At 41.8% G+C, this 22,903-nt stretch overlaps 1 protein-coding gene across 5 annotated transcripts in view; it reads right to left on the reverse strand.

The window, feature by feature from the left end:
* LOC144491531 (microphthalmia-associated transcription factor-like) overlaps positions 1-22,903 on the reverse strand; it is a 293,006-nt gene that overhangs the window by 268,089 nt on the left and 2,014 nt on the right. The window contains exon 2 of one of the 5 annotated variants that reach the window (XM_078209462.1): positions 18,075-18,212. The exons of 3 other annotated variants lie outside the window; for them this stretch is intronic. The gene's annotated coding sequence lies outside the window, so the exon portion shown is untranslated. Of the gene's footprint in view, positions 1-16,381; positions 16,413-18,074; positions 18,213-22,903 lie in introns of those variants that run through there. One more of the 5 variants, XM_078209466.1, reaches the window with a different exon arrangement.

A 22,903-nucleotide genomic window follows, 5' to 3' on the forward strand; every position in this document is an offset into this window, starting at 1 on the left:
GAGTACAGACCCAATCTGTTTAATCTCTCCTCATAAGCCACACCCCTCATCTCCGGTATCAACCTGGTGAACCTTCTCTGCACTCCCTCCAAGGCCAATATATCCTTTCGCAAATAAGGGGACCAAAACTGCACACAGTACTCCAGTTGCGGCCTCACCAGTGCCTTGTACAGTTGCAGCAAGACCTCCCTGCTTTTATATTCTATCCCCCTCGCGATAAAGGCCAACATTCCATTCGCCTTCTTGATCACCTGCTGCACCTGCAGACTGAGTTTTTGCGATTCGTGCACAAGGACCCCCAGGTCCCTCTGCACAGTCGCACGATGTAATTTTTCTCCATTTAAATAATATTCCAATTTACTATTATTTCTTCCAAAGTGGATAACCTCACATTTGCTAACATTATATTCCATCTGCCAGATCCTCGCCCACTCGCTCAGCCTATCCAAATCTCTCTGCAGACTTTCCGCGTCCTCCACGCAATTCGCTTTCCCACTCACCTTCGTGTCATCAGCAAACTTGAATACCCTACATTCAGTCCCCTCCTCCAGATCATCTATGTAAATGGTGAACAATTGAGGCCCCAGCACCGATCCCTGCGGCATGCCACTGGTCACCAACTGCCAACCAGAAAAGCACCCATTTATCGCAACTCTCTGCTTCCTGTTAGATAGCCAATCCCCAATCCACGCCAACACCTTACCCCTAACTCCGTGTACCCCAATCTTCTGCAGCAACCTTTTGTGAGGCACCTTATCGAACGCCTTCTGGAAATCCAAAAACACCACATCCACCGGTTCCCCTCTGTCAACCGCACTAGTGACATCTTCATAAAAGTCCAGTAGATTCGTCAAACACGACTTTCCCTTCATGAATCCATGCTGCGTCTGCTTGATCGAACCATTCTTATTCAGGTGCTCTGTTATTTCCTCTTTAATAATGGACTCTAGCCTCTTCCCAACTACGGACGTTAAGCTAACCAGCCTGTAGTTACCCGCCTTTTGTCTACTTCCTTTTTTAAACAGTAGCTGTTTTCCAGTCAGCCGGCACTACCCCAGAGTCCAGCGAATTTTGATAAATTACTACTAACGCATCTGCTATTACCTCAGCCATTTCTTTCAGTACCCTGGGATGCATTCCATCCGGGCCCGGGGACTTGTCTACCTTCAGTCCTATTAGTCTACCAAGCACCACCTCCTTAGTAACAGTAATTGTATTAAGGACCTCCCCTCCCACCAACTCTCGATCTCTAATATTCGGCAAACTATTTGTGTCTTCCACCGTGAAGACCGACACAAAGAACTTATTTAACGTCTCAGCCATTTCCTCGTTTTCCACTATTAAATCCCCCCTCTCATCTTCCAAGGGTCCAACATTCACTCTAGCCACTCTATTCCTTTTTATATACTTGTAAAAACTTTTACTATCATTTTTTATATTTTGAGCTAGTTTAGTTTCATAATCTATCTTTCCTTTCTTAATCGCTTTCTTAGTCGTTCTTTGTTTTTCTTTAAAGCTTTCCCAATCCACTAATTCTCCACTATTTTTGGCCACTCTGTACGCATCTGATTTTATTTTAATACTCTCCTTTATTTCCTTCGTTATCCACGTCCGGTTATCCTTTTTCTTACAGTCCTTCTTTATCACCGGAATATATTTTTGCTGAGTACTTTAAAAAATCTCCTTAAAAATCCTCCACTGTTCCTCAGCTGTCCTACCTACCAGTCTGCTCGCCCAGTCTACATTAGCCAATTCCACCCTCATCCTATCGTACTCCCCTCTGTTCAAGCAGAGGACACTGGTTTGGGACCCTACTTTCTCACCCTCCATCTGTATCAGAAATTCTACCATATTATGATCACTCATCCCAAGAGGATCCTTCACAAGAAGATCCTTAATCCTACCTGTCTCATCAAGTATCCTCTTCTAGCCATTTGTGTGTGTGTGTGTAACTAAACCAAATCAGATTAAACCAGTTTTTAATGTGGGCAATGGGCTCCATCCTGTACATAGTGTTTTTATCCTGCAAAGATGCTGCAGCCTGATGGTGCAGTGAGATTGCAGATTCCCATGCCAAATAAATTTGTCTTGGAGAAGCTTCCAGCAAACCAGCAGACTAACTTGTGAGCTTAAAAACCTGGTTTTAGTGAATAAGCAGGTGGACTTGGCGGGTGGACTGACCTTCAAAATGGCTGTGTCAACAGGTATTATTGGGTAACTAAGAAAGTACAGCCACGAACAAGTGTCTTTCAGTGCGTGAGTAGAATGGTGAGAGATATTTTTCACTTCTAATATTATCTGCGAAAATCCTGATAATCCAGCTGCTAATCAAGCAGCGAGGGAAAGGAAAGGGCAATATTGCTGACTGAAACAGGCTCAGAAGTGTACGAAACGCTCAAGAGTTTTCTCTCTCCTGCAAAGTGAAAAGCAATGTTGCTGTCACACAGTTTGTGTAATCTTGAGCAGTATTACTGTCCCAAGTCACTGGAGATTGCAAAATGGTATGAACATTGTGAGACAGATTTGTGTGCAGTTTAAAACACATAAGTTGATGACATTGCCCAAGTTAACTTTCAATGTAACTTGCCAGACAACATTGTCCACGGATATGGTGGAATATGACGAGATAAATCAGAAAAAACAACCGCTGATCATCTGCTGAAATAAATAACCTGCAGCATAGTAAACAGAAGATCCCAACGACAGCAGTTAGTAGTTGCAGTGGTACAGCATAGGGCACAGAACTGTCCATTGTGAAGACAGAGTGCTACAGCTGCAAGGAGGATCATCTTGTCAAGGCACTTCACAAGAATGCAAACAGGGAAAACATTGGTTGGCAGATATAGTAGTAACTGCATACAGTATTCAAACAGTAGCAGATCGATGAAAAGTCAGTTGAGATCCATACAATCTAAAACATAAACATGTCGTTGAAAACTTGCAGAGCACAGTAGACTAAGTAGTATTGGATAGAGTTCGAGAAGACATGGGTCAGTTAGCGTTATTTCTGAAATCAACGTATTGTGAAAAGTTGAGTCAACATTAGCTGGAGAGATCATAAATAGAGATATGTGGTTAAGCAGGAGACAAAATTCTCATAATTTGAAAGTGTTGATTCCACTTACGTAAAAAGAGTAATGTGCAAAAGTGCCCATCACTGTGGCGAGGGGTGCGAAACCAGTCTTGTTAGGAAGAAACTGATTAACAACATTGGAACATGCTTTTTCGTGTTGAAGCAAAATTCGCAACACAAGATGACGTGATTGACAAGTACCTTCAGGTATAAACTGACAAACTGATTCAAGGATATGAGGCTGGCCTGCATGTTGAGAGGAACGCAAGACCAGTTTATTGCTGGTCTCAACCTTTACACTATGTTCTAAGAGAGAAAATAGAACAAGAACTGAAAAGATTTGAGTCTGAGAACATTACCTTTAAAGTAGAACAAAGTGGGCTACTCCCACAGCGGTAGTATCAAAGTCAGATGGCGGGATTATAATGTAACGGTAAATCAGGTACTAGAATGTAATCCACCTGACACTTTGCTAAACATGGAAGATCTGTTCATAATGTTGTCAGGAGACCAGATTTTTTTCAAAGTTAGCTCTCACAAATGCCTATCTGTAACTTGAGTTAGATGATGAATCTAAATCATGTTGGACTATTAATACAAACATAGGTCTATTTCAGTTTCATAAACTGCCATTTGGTGTTTCTTCAGCCCCCGGAATTTTCCAACGGGTAAGGAACCAAATTTTGCAAGGAATTTGTAGAGCAGTATGCTATTCGGATGACATACTTAATTCAGCTCCAAACAGACAGACTCATGGTGACAGAATGAAAAATACATTTGGAAAAGCATGGACAATGGGCAAAGTACATGAATATGAAATGTTTCAAAGCTCTGTGAAGGCTCACAGTGTAAACAAAGATGGTTTACTTCCCACCGAGAGTAAGGGTCAATCTATAAGGAATGTGCCACATCCTTAAAATATCCTTAAACTCAGTTCATTATTAAGGCCTAGCAAATTAAGGTGGTAAACTCATGCAAATTTTGAAACCTTATTGTATTCATTGAATAAATCATGAGGAAGGTTGTTCTGTGGAATTAGACAAGTGGAATGCGTCAAAACATTCAAGTTGTGTAAAAGACAACTGGTAGACGGTATAATGCTTGCACATTACAATGTGTTTAAAAAGATTAAGCTAGCACGTTATGTCTTTCCATTTGGAATAGGTGTTCTAATCTCTCATACGTTGCATAATGGTGAAAAGAGACTGACTGCCTTACACACAGTGCCAATGAGCAAAATTATTCTCAGACAGAACATGAAGCATTGTTCATGGTTTTTGGAGTAAGATGATTTTATAAATACCTATATGATCATGCTGATCATAAGCCACTGATGGCCAATTTGAATCTAAAGTCTCCGGTATCCACTTTAGTTGCAATCCAAATACAGAGATGGGTTTATCTATCAGTACAGCATTAAGTACAGATGTTCAGAAGATCACTGTAATGGCAACGCAATGTCTAGATTACCATCCCCGTCAGGGAAGTATTTTTCTTTTGGCACATCGCAGATGGCAATGGTCGAACAACTCATAGGGACCCGCTAGACTAGTAGAACAACTTGTAGGCAAGACTATACGTCTATATAGCAAATGGGTGGATAACCAGTTCTGAATTTAGAAATGATGCCATTTTTGATGTGCAAAAATGAGTTGTCAATTGATAAAGCTTGTGTTTTGAGGCAAGCCACAGCTGTAATTCCTGAATGTTGCAGATCAGAGTTGCTATATGATTTACATTATCAACACTTGGGGATGAGTTTGACATAGAGATGAGCAAGAAACTATCTTTGGTGGCCAGGATTTAAAACGTCCATTAAAGACACAGTGAAACAGTATAGAATATGTCAAACAGTATAAAAGCCCCTGCCATCGGCACCTTTGCAACCATGGAAATGGACAACAGGAGTGTGGCAGAGGCTGCACATAGTTTTTGCACAATCTGAAGTGCAGCAGCTATTCGTTGCAATAGACAGTTTGAAGTTGGTTGAGAGGTTTCCAATGAATTGAACAATAACTAGTGAAACCCTAGATATTTTACATTATTTGCTTGCTGTTTATAGGTTCCCAGAGGTGATTCCATCCAACAATGAACCTCAGTTTTGCTCATAGGTTTGCAGATGAAACACAAGTCTACTCAATCATCCTGCATCATCGTGCTTCCAATGAAGCAGCAGATCACACAGTGCTAATTGTTAAGCATACTCATTAAGAAAATGCTAAATACAAATTGGAAGAAATATCAGTTGTCATTGAATTACAAACTGCCAATTTATTTCACACACCTTCCAATACTACCAACAGAACATCAGCTGAGTTGTATTTTTGAAGACAACTTAGAACTTTACTTCTGAAGCCACATTTAGCAAAGTTCGTAAAAGAGAAACCATCCAGGCAGAAAGAAAGAACCATGATGGGGTAGAGTGAGAGAAGGAAGTCTGAAGTTGAACCAGAAGGTTCAGGTGAAAGATCATCATCATAAGTGGCTGAAGCCGCTACCAGGTTGAGACATGAAAATATGGTCTTCACACATATTTGATCATCTGTTTTGTAGAGGGAAGGTTAGGTTTGTACATGTAGATCATGCGAGGTTCATAAAGGAGGTGGAATTTCAGAAGGTTCGAATGAGTCTGATTAATCAGATTATTCGGATACGAGTACTGTACCAATAGTTACTCCAACACAAGTCATACCTGAAACCAGTTCTGATCCAAGTCAGAATCCGATTTGTCTGATAAAGTGGAAAATTCAATTAAGAGTCAAGTTCAAAATCAATCTTCATTGGAAAAAAACTGCTCAGACTCAGGGCAAGATAGATCAAGGTCTTTCCTCAAGTTCTGAAAGTTTGGGACAAGAAAGAACATATCCTCTTTGGCATAGGAAATTAGTGGTTAAATTTGGTTGGCAACAAGAAATGTATACAAGTTGTATGGAACTTGAGCACTGTGTAACATTTTCATTAAAGAGGAAGGAGTGTAATAGCAGCCCCATGTGGCCACTTGTGTATGTATGTATATAAACCAAACCAGATTAAACTAGTTTTAACTTGTGAAGGAGGAAATTTTCCAGAAAACCATATTTGCATCATCAAACATATTTACATATTGGACTAATTGGCACCACTCATAACGGGCCAACAATGCAGAGGGGCACCCCCGGATGGATATTCGATCGGGTCCCCCCCTGCACAGCTGAGAGACTCACGAATTTCAGAAACTACGGAAGATCCCTAATCTGCCTAGCAACAGCGCGCAGCTGCATTTTAAACTGGCCAAGGCAGACATAAAAATCTGATAAACTAAGAGATAAGGATAAAAGGTTAAGAATGAAATACCCCAGACACCCAACAGGACAGGATGACATTAACACTCAATCTCACAAGCAGGAAACACAGACACGGAACAATAGGATCAATTCAAATAAGAGGACACATAGAGATGGTAATGGGAAACGCATTTAGACACCGGGGCAGGACCAAGTAATCCCATTAACACGAACACACACCATACAAATGCTAATCCATGAAACTTCCTAGGGACTTTTGAAACTGACAGACCACTTTATACATTGTGTAAAAAAAGGCATAATCAAATGTTCCCGCGCGAATTTTGGATCCCTATAAAGATCCAGAGCTGATGTGATTTAATTGAGATCAACGTGGCCAAGCCACTGTTTCTGAGCTGGCTACGGGGGTCTCCCTAGAATCCCAGTAATTGTACAATAAAGACACGCTTTGAACCTTGATTTGCGACTCAACTTCTATTCTGCACTGGTAAGGGATATTTCCCTACAACAAAATGGCGTAGTCACGGCAGGATTTGATATCTGACTTCTGACTGATGGCCACAGTTTGAAAGTCGGGATCAAATTTAAACGAATCTGATACAAATCCAGAGCAGTCAAAGGCGAGTGCAGGTCTCCGTTCAAAGTGAGGTACCTTTAAGGGTTAGGGTTTGTCTGTTTTAAGTATTATTGTCTTGTAGAACTGTATAATCTTGCCTAAGTTTTTAAATTGAAACAGAAGTCCGCACTAAAGAGGTACAGGTCAGAACGACCGCGTGGAAAAAGGAACCAGGACCAGATCTACTATCAAGACGTCGGAACCAACTACTTTTAATTTGATTTCTCGAGGAATTAAGGGCTATGAGGAGAGAGCGGGTAAATGGAGTTGAAATCAACCATGATTGAATGGTGGAGTGGACTCGATGGGCCGAATGGCCTTACTTCCGCTCCTATGTCTTATGGTCTTATGGTCTTATGATTGCCTGTTTATTTTCTGTATATACTGTAATTGTAAAATACTGTTGAAAAAAAAAGAGCGATATGGGAACAGGGACATATCTGATAATAACCCTGACCATTGTAAATACACTCCAACATATGGGGGTTAGGGGAGCAGAACCACCAATCATGGAAGGAAACCTATTCCTGAAAACACACATCCAGATCTATGGGAATAGGACCGCTTGTTACCCCTCAGCGCGATCAGTAAACTCCCTATTCATCGCAACACCAGGGTGGCTCCCACAAGAGTTATTCACTATTGACACATCGGGGGCACCCTGCAAAGAACATATTGGGTACTTTAAGCAAGGGATACAAGGAAGGTGTGTAGAGCTCACTGAGCCGGGAATTCTAAGGGGGACGGGACCCCAACCGGAGGAGACACATGGGAACTACCCACAATGTTTTAAGGGAGAGGGATGGGGGTGCGTGCATGCCTTTGTCCCTAAAAATGATTCGTGCGCTGAGGCACATTGTGCTCTCCAGGAGTGCCGGGTCCGGGAAGGACACTTCACTTGTGACTGCAAGCAACAAAAATGCATTGCAGTCACCGCGGGTAGGCAGCTTATGTGTGGCAAGTGCAACGGCACCCACGTAAGCTCAGCCTCGGGGACATATCCATTTGATTCTCGCCAAGAGGTACAATCAAGTGGACAGTCAAGGGGGAGGGAAGGTTCCACAAGATGGGGCCATGCGGTCAAACGACCCCGGGGTAATGCGTGTTATCGGGTTAAAGACGGGTACGTGTTTTTATTTAAAAATGTATATATGACGGCCACAGACAGGCCTCCAAGGTTCTTTTCCGTAGGGACAATCAGACCTCTCACGGTTCCATGCCCAAGTGAAGGGCATGTCCAGAAACGCATAGTGACCAGGGCCATCAGCGCAGAATTTTGCTCCGACTGGCAGGCCCCTGTCACACTAGGGTCTTCTTTAGGATATGGATTTCTGGGGACACTATCCCTGGGAGGCGCCGCAGGGGTGATCAGTGCCAGTAATAGGAACTTCTTCATATGTGGACTGACCATTTTAGGAAACAACACCCTACAAGCATTAGGCGCAATTGACCAAGAACTCGCAGAACTCAGACTATACACACAACAAACGAGATATGCGGTGGACTATCAGCTAGCCAGACAAGGGGGGGTATGCACCATCATCAAGGAAAAATGCATCACATACGTACACGACGAGACACTAAACATAACAGCAGCCATGTCCGGGATACAAAAGCAATTGGATAACTTTAAACAGGGGTTAACAGGGACTGATGGGTGGTTAGGATGGCTGTTTAACACAGTTTGGGGAGCATATATTATGAAGGGATTAATCCTAGTAGTAGCCATCCTGTTCACACTCTGCCTTGGCCTAACCTGTATTAAAGTGATATGTGCAAATATTACATCAAGAATGCTACCCACTGCCAGTATCCAGATGCAAGAACTTAACAACGACACAGAAGAAGAGGAACAACGGCAAGGACAACAGCTGTACAAATCACTGTTCCTCTGAAGGTCGTCCATGGGGGGTCAGCCATGAATGGCACCCCCTGGACGAGAGGAGGGACTGAAGGAGGAAATTTTCCAGAAAACCATATTTGCATCATCAAACATATTTACATATTGGACTAATTGGCACCACTCATAACGGGCCAACAATGCAGAGGGGCACCCCCGGATGGATATTCGATCGGGTCCCCCCCTGCACAGCTGAGAGACTCACGAATTTCAGAAACTACGGAAGATCCCTAATCTGCCTAGCAACAACGCGCAGCTGCATTTTAAACTGGCCAAGGCAGACATAAAAATCTGATAAACTAAGAGATAAGGATAAAAGGTTAAGAATGAAATACCCCAGACACCCAACAGGACAGGATGACATTAACACTCAATCTCACAAGCAGGAAACACAGACACGGAACAATAGGATCAATTCAAATAAGAGGACACATAGAGATGGTAATGGGAAACGCATTTAGACACCGGGGCAGGACCAAGTAATCCCATTAACACGAACACACACCATACAAATGCTAATCCATGAAACTTCCTAGGGACTTTTGAAACTGACAGACCACTTTATACATTGTGTAAAAAAAGGCATAATCAAATGTTCCCGCGCGAATTTTGGATCCCTATAAAGATCCAGAGCTGATGTGATTTAATTGAGATCAACGTGGCCAAGCCACTGTTTCTGAGCTGGCTACGGGGGTCTCCCTAGAATCCCAGTAATTGTACAATAAAGACACGCTTTGAACCTTGATTTGCGACTCAACTTCTATTCTGCACTGGTAAGGGATATTTCCCTACAACACTTGGATACCAGACTCCATGCTGCACAGTGTCTTTGTCCCGCAAAGATATCACAAGGCCTCACCATGGCACGCTTCAGAGTAGAACAGCATGCTGACTGCACAGGCTCAAACAAGAAGAACAGCTACTATCTAAGGCACTGGTACAAAATCAATGCCTGGGGAATTACAGACCAGCAAAAATCAGTGCTTTGAGGAGAGAAAATAAATAAAAGGATGTGCATTTATATAGCATCTTTCATATTCCCAAAGCCCTTTGGAGCCAGTGATGTGCTTTATCCAAGTATAATCACTTTTGTAGTGGAGGAAAGGTACAAAAATAGGGAAGGAAATTGGAATGGGATGGGGGAGAAGACTTCTCACACATGGGAGTAGAATAGGGAAGGGAAACGGATAAATAATAGTTAATGATGTATATTATTCCACGCAAATGTTCAAACCAGCTTTCAAAAAACAAGGGACAATGAAGTGAAAATGGAAATTATGAATCAAGGTTGTTATTTCACAGAAGTCAGATGGCAAATCAAGCTGCAAGAATGTTATGTGTCTGACTCTGTCAATGACATGTCAGATATTAAAAAGTGCAGGTGTTACTGTTTAATTTGGATGGCACAATGGAAGATCAAAGACATGCCACGTTAATGCTTAGAAATGTGGTTTGTTGCGGTTAGGTCATCCACAGAACATTATCCCTCTTCCCTGGTTTGCTACAAATGCTGAAAGTATCAAATGTTTCTGATAAGAAAGTTCTGAAGATAGTTTTCTCCTGCTGCATCTTCTCACCCTATTTAGTCACTGATTGGCAACAAAACATACAATTGAAGCATGATAACAAATGACTCATTCTGTTCAAAGTCATATCTGAAGGGTTCTCATCACGTCAGCCACACCAACTTCTATCTACATATTTGCGATATCATGCAAAAACCAAGTCATGTTGGGGATATCAAGACAGATGACCAAAAGCAGGTCAAAGAGAAAGGTTGCAACATAAAAGGAGGATAAAGATATTGAAAGGCAGAGAAGAATAGAGCAGAAATTTCAGAGCATAGGGCACAGGCAGCTGATGGCACAACCACCAATGATGGAACAATAGAAATCTGTGAAGTAGCTGAGCCATTTCAGGGTGTAGCTCTGAAAAGTACAGGACAAGCTCAATCCTGAGGGTCTTTCATAGATATACAGCATGCTGTCATCAGGAATGCATGTAGAAGATGCATGTGATCCAAATAGAGAGCAGAGCTTCAGCAACAGCTATTTCCGCCACCATGCTTTTGGTTAGTTAGATCCTATTCATTTACTGTATATATAACCAAATCTAACTAAGTGAGCTATTTCCGCTAGCCAGGCTTTGAAGCCGTAAGACCCATAAAACCCAGACATAAAGCAGTAAAGACTATAACAAATCTCCTTTCCAGTTAGACAGAACTGCACTATCACATTTATCCACAGAAGTATATCAAAGAATATATTACAAAATATACCGCAGTCCTGCTCCAGAAAGCAATCAACTGGACTCCAAAAGGAAGGTCAAAAATTAAAAATCGGAGGATGCAACCACTAACCACAGCACAGATACCGGCCACTGTTCTCACAGCATTGGATTGTGAGCAGTGAGTCTGTCCGAGGAGCTGCAATTAAATTTAACTGTTGCAGTTCAAGTTTCCCAAGGTTCAGGAAACCCAAGAATGAAATGGGTCCAGCAGGTAAATGCTTTTAGAGAAACACCTATCCACCAGGGAGAACTGGAATGCTCCTCCCCAGCCTCTTCTCATTGCTGTGATCGCTGAGCCCATCTCCACCAAGCCCTTGATCCAACAGCCCCCCACACCACCCCCCAACCATCACCACCACCACCCCACCAAGCTTCGATCTCTCCCCCTTTCTAGGACCATACCCAATGATCTACAATGACTGCCTTCTGTCTCTGATTGTCCCACCTACCAGCCAGCTAGCCTGTTATGTTGTCTGGCTGACAGGAAGAAATCAGAAGAACAGAATAATAAAGAACTCCTGTTGTCAATACTGGCAGGGCTTCCACAGCCCCCCTTCCCCCACCCCGCCCCCGGATCTCTGGGTTTCCCCATCACTACCGTACTCCCTATATCATCATTGTAATTGGCAGGACCATTAGATATCGGTGAACTAATTGGACAACTATATTTTTTTATTCATGACTATATGTACATCTTTTCAAAAGTCCTATAATGCATTATATTCACCTTAGAATGGGTAAACATCTACAAAAAAAACTCCAATCTTTAATTTAAATAAATATTAAAATGTCCCTTCAGTTAAAATGCATACCATATAAATAATTACAAAAATCTGTACAAATAATAAAACTTCCTAAGAGTATTAAAAAAATTTATCAAATTTTATTTCTGGATTTTCAATAAAAGCAATTATGGCTGGCCTGACAGCAAACACACTTACCTCAAACTTTTGCCTACATTTTCAATGTGGATGGAGTTCGATCTTAACCACTCTTTTAATACAGCAATCATTTCATTATTATGCTCTGGTGAGCTCCCTCTCAATGTCAACTGGTAATGGATTTATACAGTAAATGGCAGAACCCTTAAGAGTATTGATAGACAAAGGGATCTGGATGTACAGATACACAGGTCACTGAAAGTGGCAATGCAGGTGGAGAAGGTAGTCAAGAAGGCATACGACATGCTTGCCTTCATCGGCCGGTGCATTGAGTTTAAAAATTGGCAAGTCATGTTGCAGTTTTATAGAACCTTAGTTAGGCCGCACTTCAATATAGTGTTCAATTCTGGTCGCCACACTACCAGAAGGATGTGGAGGCTTTGGAAAGGGTACAGAAAAGATTTACCAGGATGTTGCCTGCTATGGAGGAGAGGTTGAAGGAACTTGGCTTCTTCTCACTGGAACGACAGAGTTGAGGGGTAACCTGATAGAAGTCTACAAGATTATGAGTGGCATGGACAGAGTGGATAGTCAGAAGCTTTTTCCCAGGGTGGAAGAGTCGATTACTAGGGGGCACAGGTTTAAGGTGTGAGCGGCAAGGTTTAAAGGAAATGTACGAGGCAGATTTTTTTACAAAGAGAGTAGTGGGTGCCTGGAACTCGTTGCCAGGGGAGATAGTGGAAATGGATACGGTAGTGATTTTTAAGTGGCGTCTTGACAAATACATGAATAGGATGGGAATAGAGGGATATGGTCCCCGGAAGGTTAGGAGGTTTTAGTTAAGTCAGGCAGCATGGTCGGTGCAGGCTTGGAGGGCCAAAGGGCCTGTTCCTGTGCAGTAATTTTCTTTGTTTGAAAAGGTAACTTACTGTATGTTTTACCGTGCAGCAAGTTTAATTTATTGCAAGGCTTAATGTGTAAAAAGTGTACAACCAGCACAAGCACAGTTGAGACAATGCATGACCTGTTGTCGAGGAAGATGTCTGAAGGATAAATAATGGGGCCAATTCTCCCAGAGAGACATCAGCGGAGGCTTCGTAGCGGGCTTCCCGCTGGGCGCCATGGCCTCCATGCAGATCTGGCCGCCAGATTCCCAGCATTGTCACTTTGGCACTTCCCACCTGGCATTGGGCAGTGCAAAAGGGGGCAGAGGGCAAATCAGTGGGGTGGGGGAGTTCCGCTGCCACTCTGCACTGGGATCAGTGACAGAGGGAGGAAGGCTAGAGATTGGGGCTGGCCATCAGGGAGGGGTGAAGTGGTGGGATCGGGTGATCGGGACTGCTGGGGGGATAGGGAGACAGCGAACGAGCTGGCCAGTGATCGGGAGACTGGCAGTGTGGAGTTACTGTGCATGAGCCGATCTTGGTGTCGATAGATTGGTGCATGCGCAGTGGCCCACTCAGCGCTATGCTGCCGGCCTCTCCAGCGGGAATAAGCCCCACCCACTGATTTTTAGTGTGATTCACGCTAGGGCTCTCTATGATGTACAGAGTGTGGGAGATTCATTTTGAAAATCCCACTGAAAAAAACAGCGGGATTTACTCCAGTTTTAATGTGAATTCGGCACTTTGGGAAGATCCCACCCGCCGTTTTTTCTTCCTGTGTGATTCATTTTCAGTGTTGGTACAAGAATGCATAGAATATGCATATGAAATATCAAACACAATCTTTAATTAATATAATTTTAAATCAGGGCACTAAAACAAGAGTAAAACAGAATAGCCAAAATATACAATGTCTCAGAAGTCTACACAAAATAGAAACTGTGATAATCCCCGCGAGGTCCATGGGGAAATCACTGATTGATCTCTCGGTGGGGCTCATTGAGTACGAGTTCCCCTGGTAACAGGCAATGGCCTGCTCGGCTGGAATTGATTATCTAAGCCTTTTGTAAGGTAGGCCCAGGACTGGGCCTGCTGAACCATAGTCCCAGGCAAGGACTAGGATGTGTAGTCCAGGGTAGTGGTTTTACTTTACAATCTGTAATAAATTATGTTCCTTTCCAGTTGGGCTTCTTGAGTCATTGCAGAAACCAATCAATTCTTAATGCACAATGAATTCCTCAGCAGTCAAAAAAAAAATCTGAGAATCAACAGTACCATTGCTGTGTCAGATCTACTTTCCCCAAAGTTTACAAGTGCACAAAATTGCTTCACCAGCCTGTACAAACAGGATGACTGAGCCACCTAATTCACTGATGGCCAAAAACATGGCTGCCCCCAACATCAAGGAAATGTATCCAATCGGAAGCACAAATAAAAATCAACTAACTACAAATTCCAACATCACCTCAAGCACATACAATTATGTATTCCTCAAGTTAGAAAAAATGGAAACAATCTTGCTCTTAGATTGTATTGAATAATTAATGTATCAGCGATATCCCAAAAATGCTAAACAAAAATGAATTCGTTTTAAAGTATAATCACTGCTATGTGGGCAAACACAGCTGCCATTTTTGCACAAGATTCCACACTCAGCAGCAAAATGAATGGCCAGTTGTGTCTGGTTGGTGGTTAAAGGAGAAATGTTGGCCAATACACTAAGAACTCCTTGCTCACCACAATTGAAAAATCTGGGATCTTTGACATGCTGTGGAACATACAGATGGGGCCTTAATTTAATATCCATCTAAAATACAGTACAGTTTATAATATATTATTCCTTCAGCTCAGTCATGTGACATCAGGATAATGTAGTATTTCAATTGTTTTTGTCACAGTTTCACTCATCACCATATAGAAAGAAATATAAAGTCAGGCACAAAGTGATACAGTAGGTTAGCACCTCTTAACGCCTAGAAATGATTGCTGGCAATCCCAACAGACAAATTCTTAATATTTTTATAGGACATTTCTTTCTTCGCTGTTTTAACAAGAATTTATTTTAAATAACCTGTTTAATGCTGACCTTAAAAGAAGATCAATATCATTAACTTGTTTAAACATTGACTTTGATCCAAAAAAAATTGTTAGACCAGGGCCAAATTCCTATCTTACCCCAAACTGATGGGATAAAAGTCTATTTTCTCTGTGGATATCACGGGTTCAACACAGCTTGGATTTAGGTAGTCTCAAAGTTTCTGAAAGGTTGATTGCACAAAACATCATAATTCAATACAATTTGCCATAAAACTGGATGTTGAATCGAAAAGGCCACTGAATAGCTAATGTGTAAAGTTGCCACCCTCTTAATCTTGCACTGATCTCCTAACCCTGCAGCATGAAACATTACAAGGGGTGACCAAATGCTTAGTCAAAGGGGGCATTTCAAGATGTGCCTTAGTCAAGGAGAGGATGGTATACAGCCAGAGAGGCTTCGGGAGGTATTGCTAGAGTTTGATGCCCAGGCACAGAAAAGAAAGTCCACCAACTATGTTATAAAGGGAGTATGGGATTCACAAGAGGCCAGGGTAAGAAAGGCAGAGTCTAAAGTGTGGATTACAGGGCTAGAGAAGAGTACAGAGACAGGGTAGGGTGAGAGCATTAAAGGATTTAAACACAAGGGTGAACATTTTTAGTTGAGGTGTTGGAAAACCAGAGCTGAGTGAAGAAGCCAAAGATAAAGAAAGGGCAAGACTTAAATGTGGGATACAGTTCTGGCAGAGCTATGGTTGACAGAGGATGGTCGGAAGAGCTGTCCCTGTACTGTTATCACACTGACATCTACCCAGCAATGTGGAAAACTGCCCAGGTTTGTACTGTCCACAAAAAGCAGGGCAAATGCAATTCAGCCAATTACCACAATCAGTCTACTCTCCATCATCAGTAAAATGATGGAAGGTGTCGTCAACAGTCAAAGGAAGATGGCTGTAGTTGTTTGAAGTCAATTATCTTAGTCCTAGGACATTACTGCAGGTGTCCCTCAGGGTAGTGTCCTGTCCCAACTATGTTCAGTTGCTTCAATGACCTCTCCATTATTAGGTCAGAAGTGGGAAAGTTCACTGATGATTTCATCATGTTCAGTACAATTTGCGACTCCTGAGATAATGAAACTGCCTGTGCCCTCAAATAGCATAATCTGGACAACATTCAATGTTGGCTGATAGGTGGCAAATAAAACCCATAGCACACAAATGTCAGGCAGTTATCATCTCCAACAATAGAGAATCTAACCATCTGCTCTTGATATTCAAAAGAATTACAATTACTGAATTCTCACCTTCAAAATTTTGGATGTTACCATTGACCAGAAAACTAAAGGAACTAGCCACATAAATACCATGAAAAGAGCAAGGTCAAAGGCTGGGAATTCTGCAGAGAGTAACTCAACTCCTACCTCCCCAAAACCTGTCCACCATCCACAAGGCACAAGTCAGGAATATGCTTGGATGAGTGCAGCTCTAATAACCCTCAAGAAGCTCGACACCAAGAGAAAGCAACCTGATAGTTCAGCACTTCATCCCAGCATAAACATTCACACCTGCCACACACCATGAGCAGCAAGTTCTATTCCAAGCTGCATACCATCCTGATACCACCATCAGAAGAGAAAACCTACATCATTCACCCTACGGACAGTAACATCCTTTTAAAAAAGGATGCTAACTTTATGAATGCATTACATGTGTGTGGTGGACCTCAGTTGTGCCTTTGTCCTATATGGACCACTGTTGCGTGTGCTTGTCATACCTGGACACATCCCCTTCCAGTTTGGGTCCTCCCCTCAGCACCTAGTATAAAGGTGGCTGTCTCCTCCCCCTTGTTCAGTCCAGGTCGGTTATTTGTTGGGATCTGCTCCTGATTCTGTTGTGAATAAAAGCCTACACTTATATTGGCATGTCGGTAGTCTTTCGCCTTATTGATAGCGCATCAATGTGCAATGTGAAAATATGCATTATACATTCTCAGCACAATGTCTAGGCCTAGTTATTTACTCTGAAGCAAAGTACAATGTCAGCAGACTACCCACAATTGCAGTATCTGAATACAGATACTAAAGTAAAATTACAATACACAGAGAAAAGCCCAAATGCTGAGCAAAGAAAACCATGATTTCTCTTCTGTTCTGTGATTTTTGATCAATTATGATTAAAATTCCAAAACTACATTTGCTAATTTAGTTTACAATGCAGCAATTAAACTTCAACTACTAATTTGGCATCATTTGATGCAAAACTTGCTTTGATTCGTAAAAGCAACTTTGACCATCCACTGGATACATTTCAAGAGTCTGCACTGGTAGCTTTTGTTCAACTGATTGTAAACAAAGATACGTTTTGGTTTGATGATTTGGCTTTCAGATGATTGCCACACCTAAAGAAAACTGCAGTATTTTACAATTAGACAACATTATAGTTCTCATCAAAGAGAACGAAATTGCAGGATTTAAATACTCTTGCTAACAGGTACATTTAGTTGTCCCATTATCCTGAAACAGTTTTCTCAATGTTTAGAAATGATCCTACATGTTCCAGTCCTAAATGCTCAACATCAAACTATACAGAGGCTCAGTTGAAACAAACATTGCTACAAATATATGTTGATAACATTTTATGTTGCAACGTTCAATACAGAACTGTAATTGCTTTAAAACAAACTCATCAATCATTCACAGGTTGTCATGATCTGGAATGCACTGGGTAATGAAAGCATATTCAATAGTCATTTTCAACAGAGAAAGGGATAAATACTTGAAGACTAAAAAATGTGCCGACCTATGGGGAAAGAGCAAGGTTAGGACCAATTGGATAGCTCTTACAAAAGCAAAAACAGGCACAGTGGGCTGAATGCCCTCCTTCTGTGTTCTATGATGCTAAGTTTTACTGTTCTATCCTTGACAGCATCTTAAGTAAATTGTAAATTTAATAAGGTTGATATATGTTTTCAGATGCTTCCTTATGTAGTTTTGTGTCTAAAATGCTAAAAGAAAGTCCAATTGCAAACAAATAATTCCAATGAGTTCTCTGCACACATCTTACTCTGGGAACAAGCTAACAAAAAAATTAATATATTCAAAAATGTTACTTTACCATAATTAAATACAGTGGAAATTATAGGGAGCGCTCAAGATTCCCGCACATTTTCTAAGACTGTCCTCAAAAATGTGTATTATTGTAATTTGCCATCATTGTCAAACTGCAGTGCATTCCATATCCAGGGATAACTATCTGTAAAACACAGTATTCAAAAATTTCAAATCAAGTCTGATCAGGTTGTACAATCTAGATATTTATTTCAGTGTATATGTTCGGTTACACATTGGGAAGCCCTAATTGAATGCTTGCACTGAGAATTTTGCAGACAATTTTCTGCATTTTATTACAGTACAGGACAGTAAGTAATGTGTGCCTTGTAAATTGCCACAGCCCTTTACTTCATAGCGTTTCCCTATCTGGTCAGAGTAAGTGGCAGGCATTTTGTAAACTAATTTTGTGCTGCTTGGCTGCCTAGAGACTAGCAATAAATCCAGGTAGCCTTCAATCTTAATTTAGCAATAGATGTTACATCATTCATGTTAATCCCCAATGTTTTATTTAGTAAGCACAATAAATGTACACCAATTATAGCTTCTGGATATCTGCATATCATAAAATTACTCAAGATTTAGCAATATATAAAAGATTATCCATAAACAACAGTAAACCAGAAGTTTTATTGCTAACATGCACTAACTTCCACGAATTATTTATCATATTTTAACCATAGATTACTATATTTAATGTTTAATCCATAGTGGTTTTCATCAAATAATGACATTTCTTAATATAGAAAGATCTGGAAGATATAACTTCGGCATGTGCTACCTAAACAGAAAGCAAATCAATGTATATTGAAGAGCACGTGTACTGCCTTAGATAAATTTAAATATCATATTTTGAAAGGAGAAGAACTACGTGGATTTGGCCCAAACCCCAAATTTCTACCAACCTAAATTAGATAACTTTATATCTGTTCAGACCCGAATGAATTTGCCCAGACTAAAGAAAAAGCCACACAGTGGCCATTTCACACAACTGCAACACTCTTCCTTTTGAACATTCAATAACTTAAGTAGTTCTACTTGAACAGCAGCTACTTATTATTTATAATGGTCAATACGTACAAAAGAAAAAGGTTTACAAGGCAGGGGCCAAAAGCACATGGAAAAGAGGCAAAAGGAAATTTCTGAAGGCAAGGAGGGAGATAACAACAGAATTTTCAAAGGCGAAGGCAACGAAGGCTGAGGAAGGAGTAAGCAATTGTGGTGGAGTGGAGAAAAATGGGCTGGTGGAGAGGTATGATGATGGAGGAATTTTCCAGCGAGATTGTAGATCTTAAAGCAAGCTTTCCATGTGTTAGAATAGACATGGGTGATGGGTAAAACAGCATTCTGAATGGCTGAATGATGGAAGTGGGAAGATTGGAATGGAGAGCTCGAGAGAACTCTAATCAGGCAATTGAAACAGGAATTGGGGCAATAACAAAAGAGGAACAGAGGTAGGGATGAAATCAGGTAATATTGGGGAATTGAAAGAAGGTGATTTCAACAGCAAATTAAATGTCAAAGAGGAAATGGAGATCAGGCAGCAGACAAAAGTGAAGAAATTTAAACCCAAAAACTAATCATAGAATCATAGAAACCCTACAGTGCAGAAAGAGGCCATTTGGCCCATTGAGTCTGCACCGACCACAATCCCACCCAGGCCCTACCCCCATATCCCTACATATTTACCCGCTAACCCCTCTAACCTACGCATCTCAGGGCACTAAGGGGCAATTTTAGCATGGCCAATCAACCTAACCCGCACATCTTTGGACTGTGGGAGGAAACTGGAGCACCCGGAGAAAACCCATGCAGACACGAGGATACTGTGCAAACTCCACACAGACAGTGACCCAAGCCGGGAATCGAACCCGGGTCCCTGGAGCTGTGAAGCAGCAGTGCTAACCACTGTGCTACTGTGCCGCCCCACAAAATACAATCAAAGAACAAAAAAAATTACAGCACAGGAATAAGACCTACAGCCCTCCAAGCCTGCACCGACCATGCTGCCCGTCTGAACTAAAACCCCCTACACTTCCGGGGACCATATCCCTCTATTCCCATCCTATTCATGTATTTGTCAAGACGCCCCCTAAAAGTCACTATCGTATCGGCTTCCACTACCTCCCCGGCAGTGAGTTCCAGGGATCCACCACCCTGTGTGTAAAAAAACTTGCCTCATACATTTCCTTTAAACCTTGCCCCTTTCACCTTAAACCTATGCCCCCTAGTAATTGACTCTTCCACCCTGGTAAGATTAAACTAATTGCATACAATGACATTTGTTACTCAGGATTCTTTCAAAAGTACAACTTTATTGTTGGTGAAGGTATTTCAAGGCTAAATGGCCAACTCGCGTTCCTATGCTCCACAAACTTATTGAGTGAATTTAAAAAGTCAGAACTAAACTAGACTTTTTAAAAAATAATTCTGTAAAATATTTTGCTTTTGCCTGCACCAAACTTAAACAACTCTATCACAGCAAATCATTTAAGTTCACATAATAATTTGCTTGGGTACATTATAATGGTGCAAAATAGAGCACTGCAGAAAAGCTTATCTTCAAGAACAACAAATTGTTGCCACCTGAAGATTAAGCTACCAGAAGCAGGTGTAGAAATAATCTGGAAAAGTACACCTGTCTCTGGGGACAGGTAGAGGAAAACAATCACTTGTGTTAATTAATCACATCTGTCCTAGAAATAACTGAAAGTGTCGGATGAACAGATCTGAAGGCATAATTTCACAAATGAAATAGCATGGTGCTTTAAAATTCGATGTGATCTAATCTGAATTGGACAGATTATTATACTGAGTAATTAGGGCCGAGGGTAGATCATGGATTTGGTTCTGGTCTCCACAAGATTTGGCTACAATCTGCTTCAGAATAAAGCAGGACAATATTGAAAGGACAGGAGACAACATTTCTTGCAAAAAGCTCTCCATAAATAAACAGAATCAGGATGAGTTACTGATAACTAATGAAGTGGTGAAAAGAACATGTATTGTTATTTTCTACAACAATGATTGGGAGAACAGATACTTGATCCAAATCCGTTCCTTTTTTAAATTCTTTCATGGGATGTGGGCATTGCTGGCAAGGTAGCACAGTGGTTAGCACTGCTGCTTCACAGCTCCAGGGTCCCGGGTTCGATTCCCGGCTCGGGTCACTGTCTGTGTGGAGTTTGCACATTCTCCTCGTGTCTGCGTGGGTTTCCTCCGGGTGCTCCGGTTTCCTCCCACAGTCCAAAGATGTGCGGGTTAGGTTGATTGGCCAGGTTAAAAATTGCCCCTTAGAGTCCTGGGATGCGTAGGTTAGAGGGATTAGTGGGTAAATATGTGGGGGTAGGGCCTGGGTGGGATTGTGGTCGGTGCAGACTCGATGGGCTGAATGGCCTCCTTCTGCACTGTAGGGTTTCTATGATTCTATGATCTATGATTATTGCTCATGCCAATTGCCCTTGAGTAGGTGGTGTTGTGCTACCTTCTTGAAATGCTGCTGTCCAACTAGTGTAGGTGCACCCACAGACCCACAGCGCTGGAAAGGAGTTCCGGGATTTTGACCCAGTGACTGTGAAGAAACGGTGATATAGTTCCAAGTCAGGGTGGTGTGTGGCATGAAGGGAAACTTGGTGGTGGCCTTTCCATGCATCTTCTGGCCTCGTCCTTCTAGATAGTCACGGTCATAGGTTTGGAAGGTGCTGAAGTAAAAGTTTTGACGAGTTGCTGCAGTGCATCTTGTACATGGTACACGCTGCAAGCCACTGTGCGTCGGTAATGGAGGGGGTGAATGTTTAAATTGGTGAATGGGGTACCAATTAGTGGTCCTGGATGGTATCAAGCTTCTTGAGCATTGTTGGAGTGGCACGCATCCAGAGTATTCCATCATACTTCTGACTTGTGCATTGTGGATGGCAAACAGGCTATAGGAAGTCAAAGTGGTGTGTTATTCACCTCAGAATGTCCAATCTCTGAGCTGTCTTTTAGCCACAGTATTTATATGGTTGGTTATTTTCAGTTCTGGTCGGTGGTAACCCAAGGATGTTGATAGTGACGGATTCAGCAATGGTCATGCCATTGAATATCACAGGGAATTGACACGATTCTCTCTTTTTGGAGATGGTCATTGCCTGGCAATTGTGTAGCGTAAATGTTACTTGCCACTTGTTAGCCCAAGCCTAAATGTTGTCCAGATTTTGCTCCATAAGGACGCAGACTGCTTTATTATCTTAGGAGCTGCAAACATTACCGAACACCATGAAATCATCAGGGGGCATCCCTACTTCTGATGCTATTATGGAGGGTCATTGATATTACAGCTGAATATGGTTGGCCCTTGGATACTACCCTGATTAACCCAGATAGTAATGTCATGGGACTGAGACGATTGCCCTCCAACAACCACAAACATCTTTCTTTGTGCTAGCTAAGACAGCAACAATTGGCGTTTTCGCCATTCCCACTGACTTCAATTTTGTTTGTGCTCCTTGATACCAGACTCAATCAAATACTGCTTTGATGTCAAGGTACCACACTCAGGCAAATGTCAAGAGCAGTCACTCTCACTTCCCCTTGGGTTCAGCTCTTTGTGCATGTTTTGACCAAGGCTCTATGAGGTCAGAAGCCCAGTGTTCCAAACTAAGTGCCCCTGGTGGAACCCAAACTGTGTCAGTGAGCAGGTTATTGCAGTGTTGTCACTTAATAGCATCAAGAACACCTTTCATCATTTTGCTGATGATCGAGAAGAGGCATGGTAATTGGTTGAATTGGATTTGTTTCACTTTTTTGGACAGGATATACCTGACAATGTGGAAAATTGCCCAGGTAATGCCAGTG

This window comes from Mustelus asterias, chromosome 3 (assembly GCF_964213995.1).
Source record: "Mustelus asterias chromosome 3, sMusAst1.hap1.1, whole genome shotgun sequence".
Taxonomy (NCBI): Eukaryota; Metazoa; Chordata; class Chondrichthyes; order Carcharhiniformes; family Triakidae; genus Mustelus; species Mustelus asterias.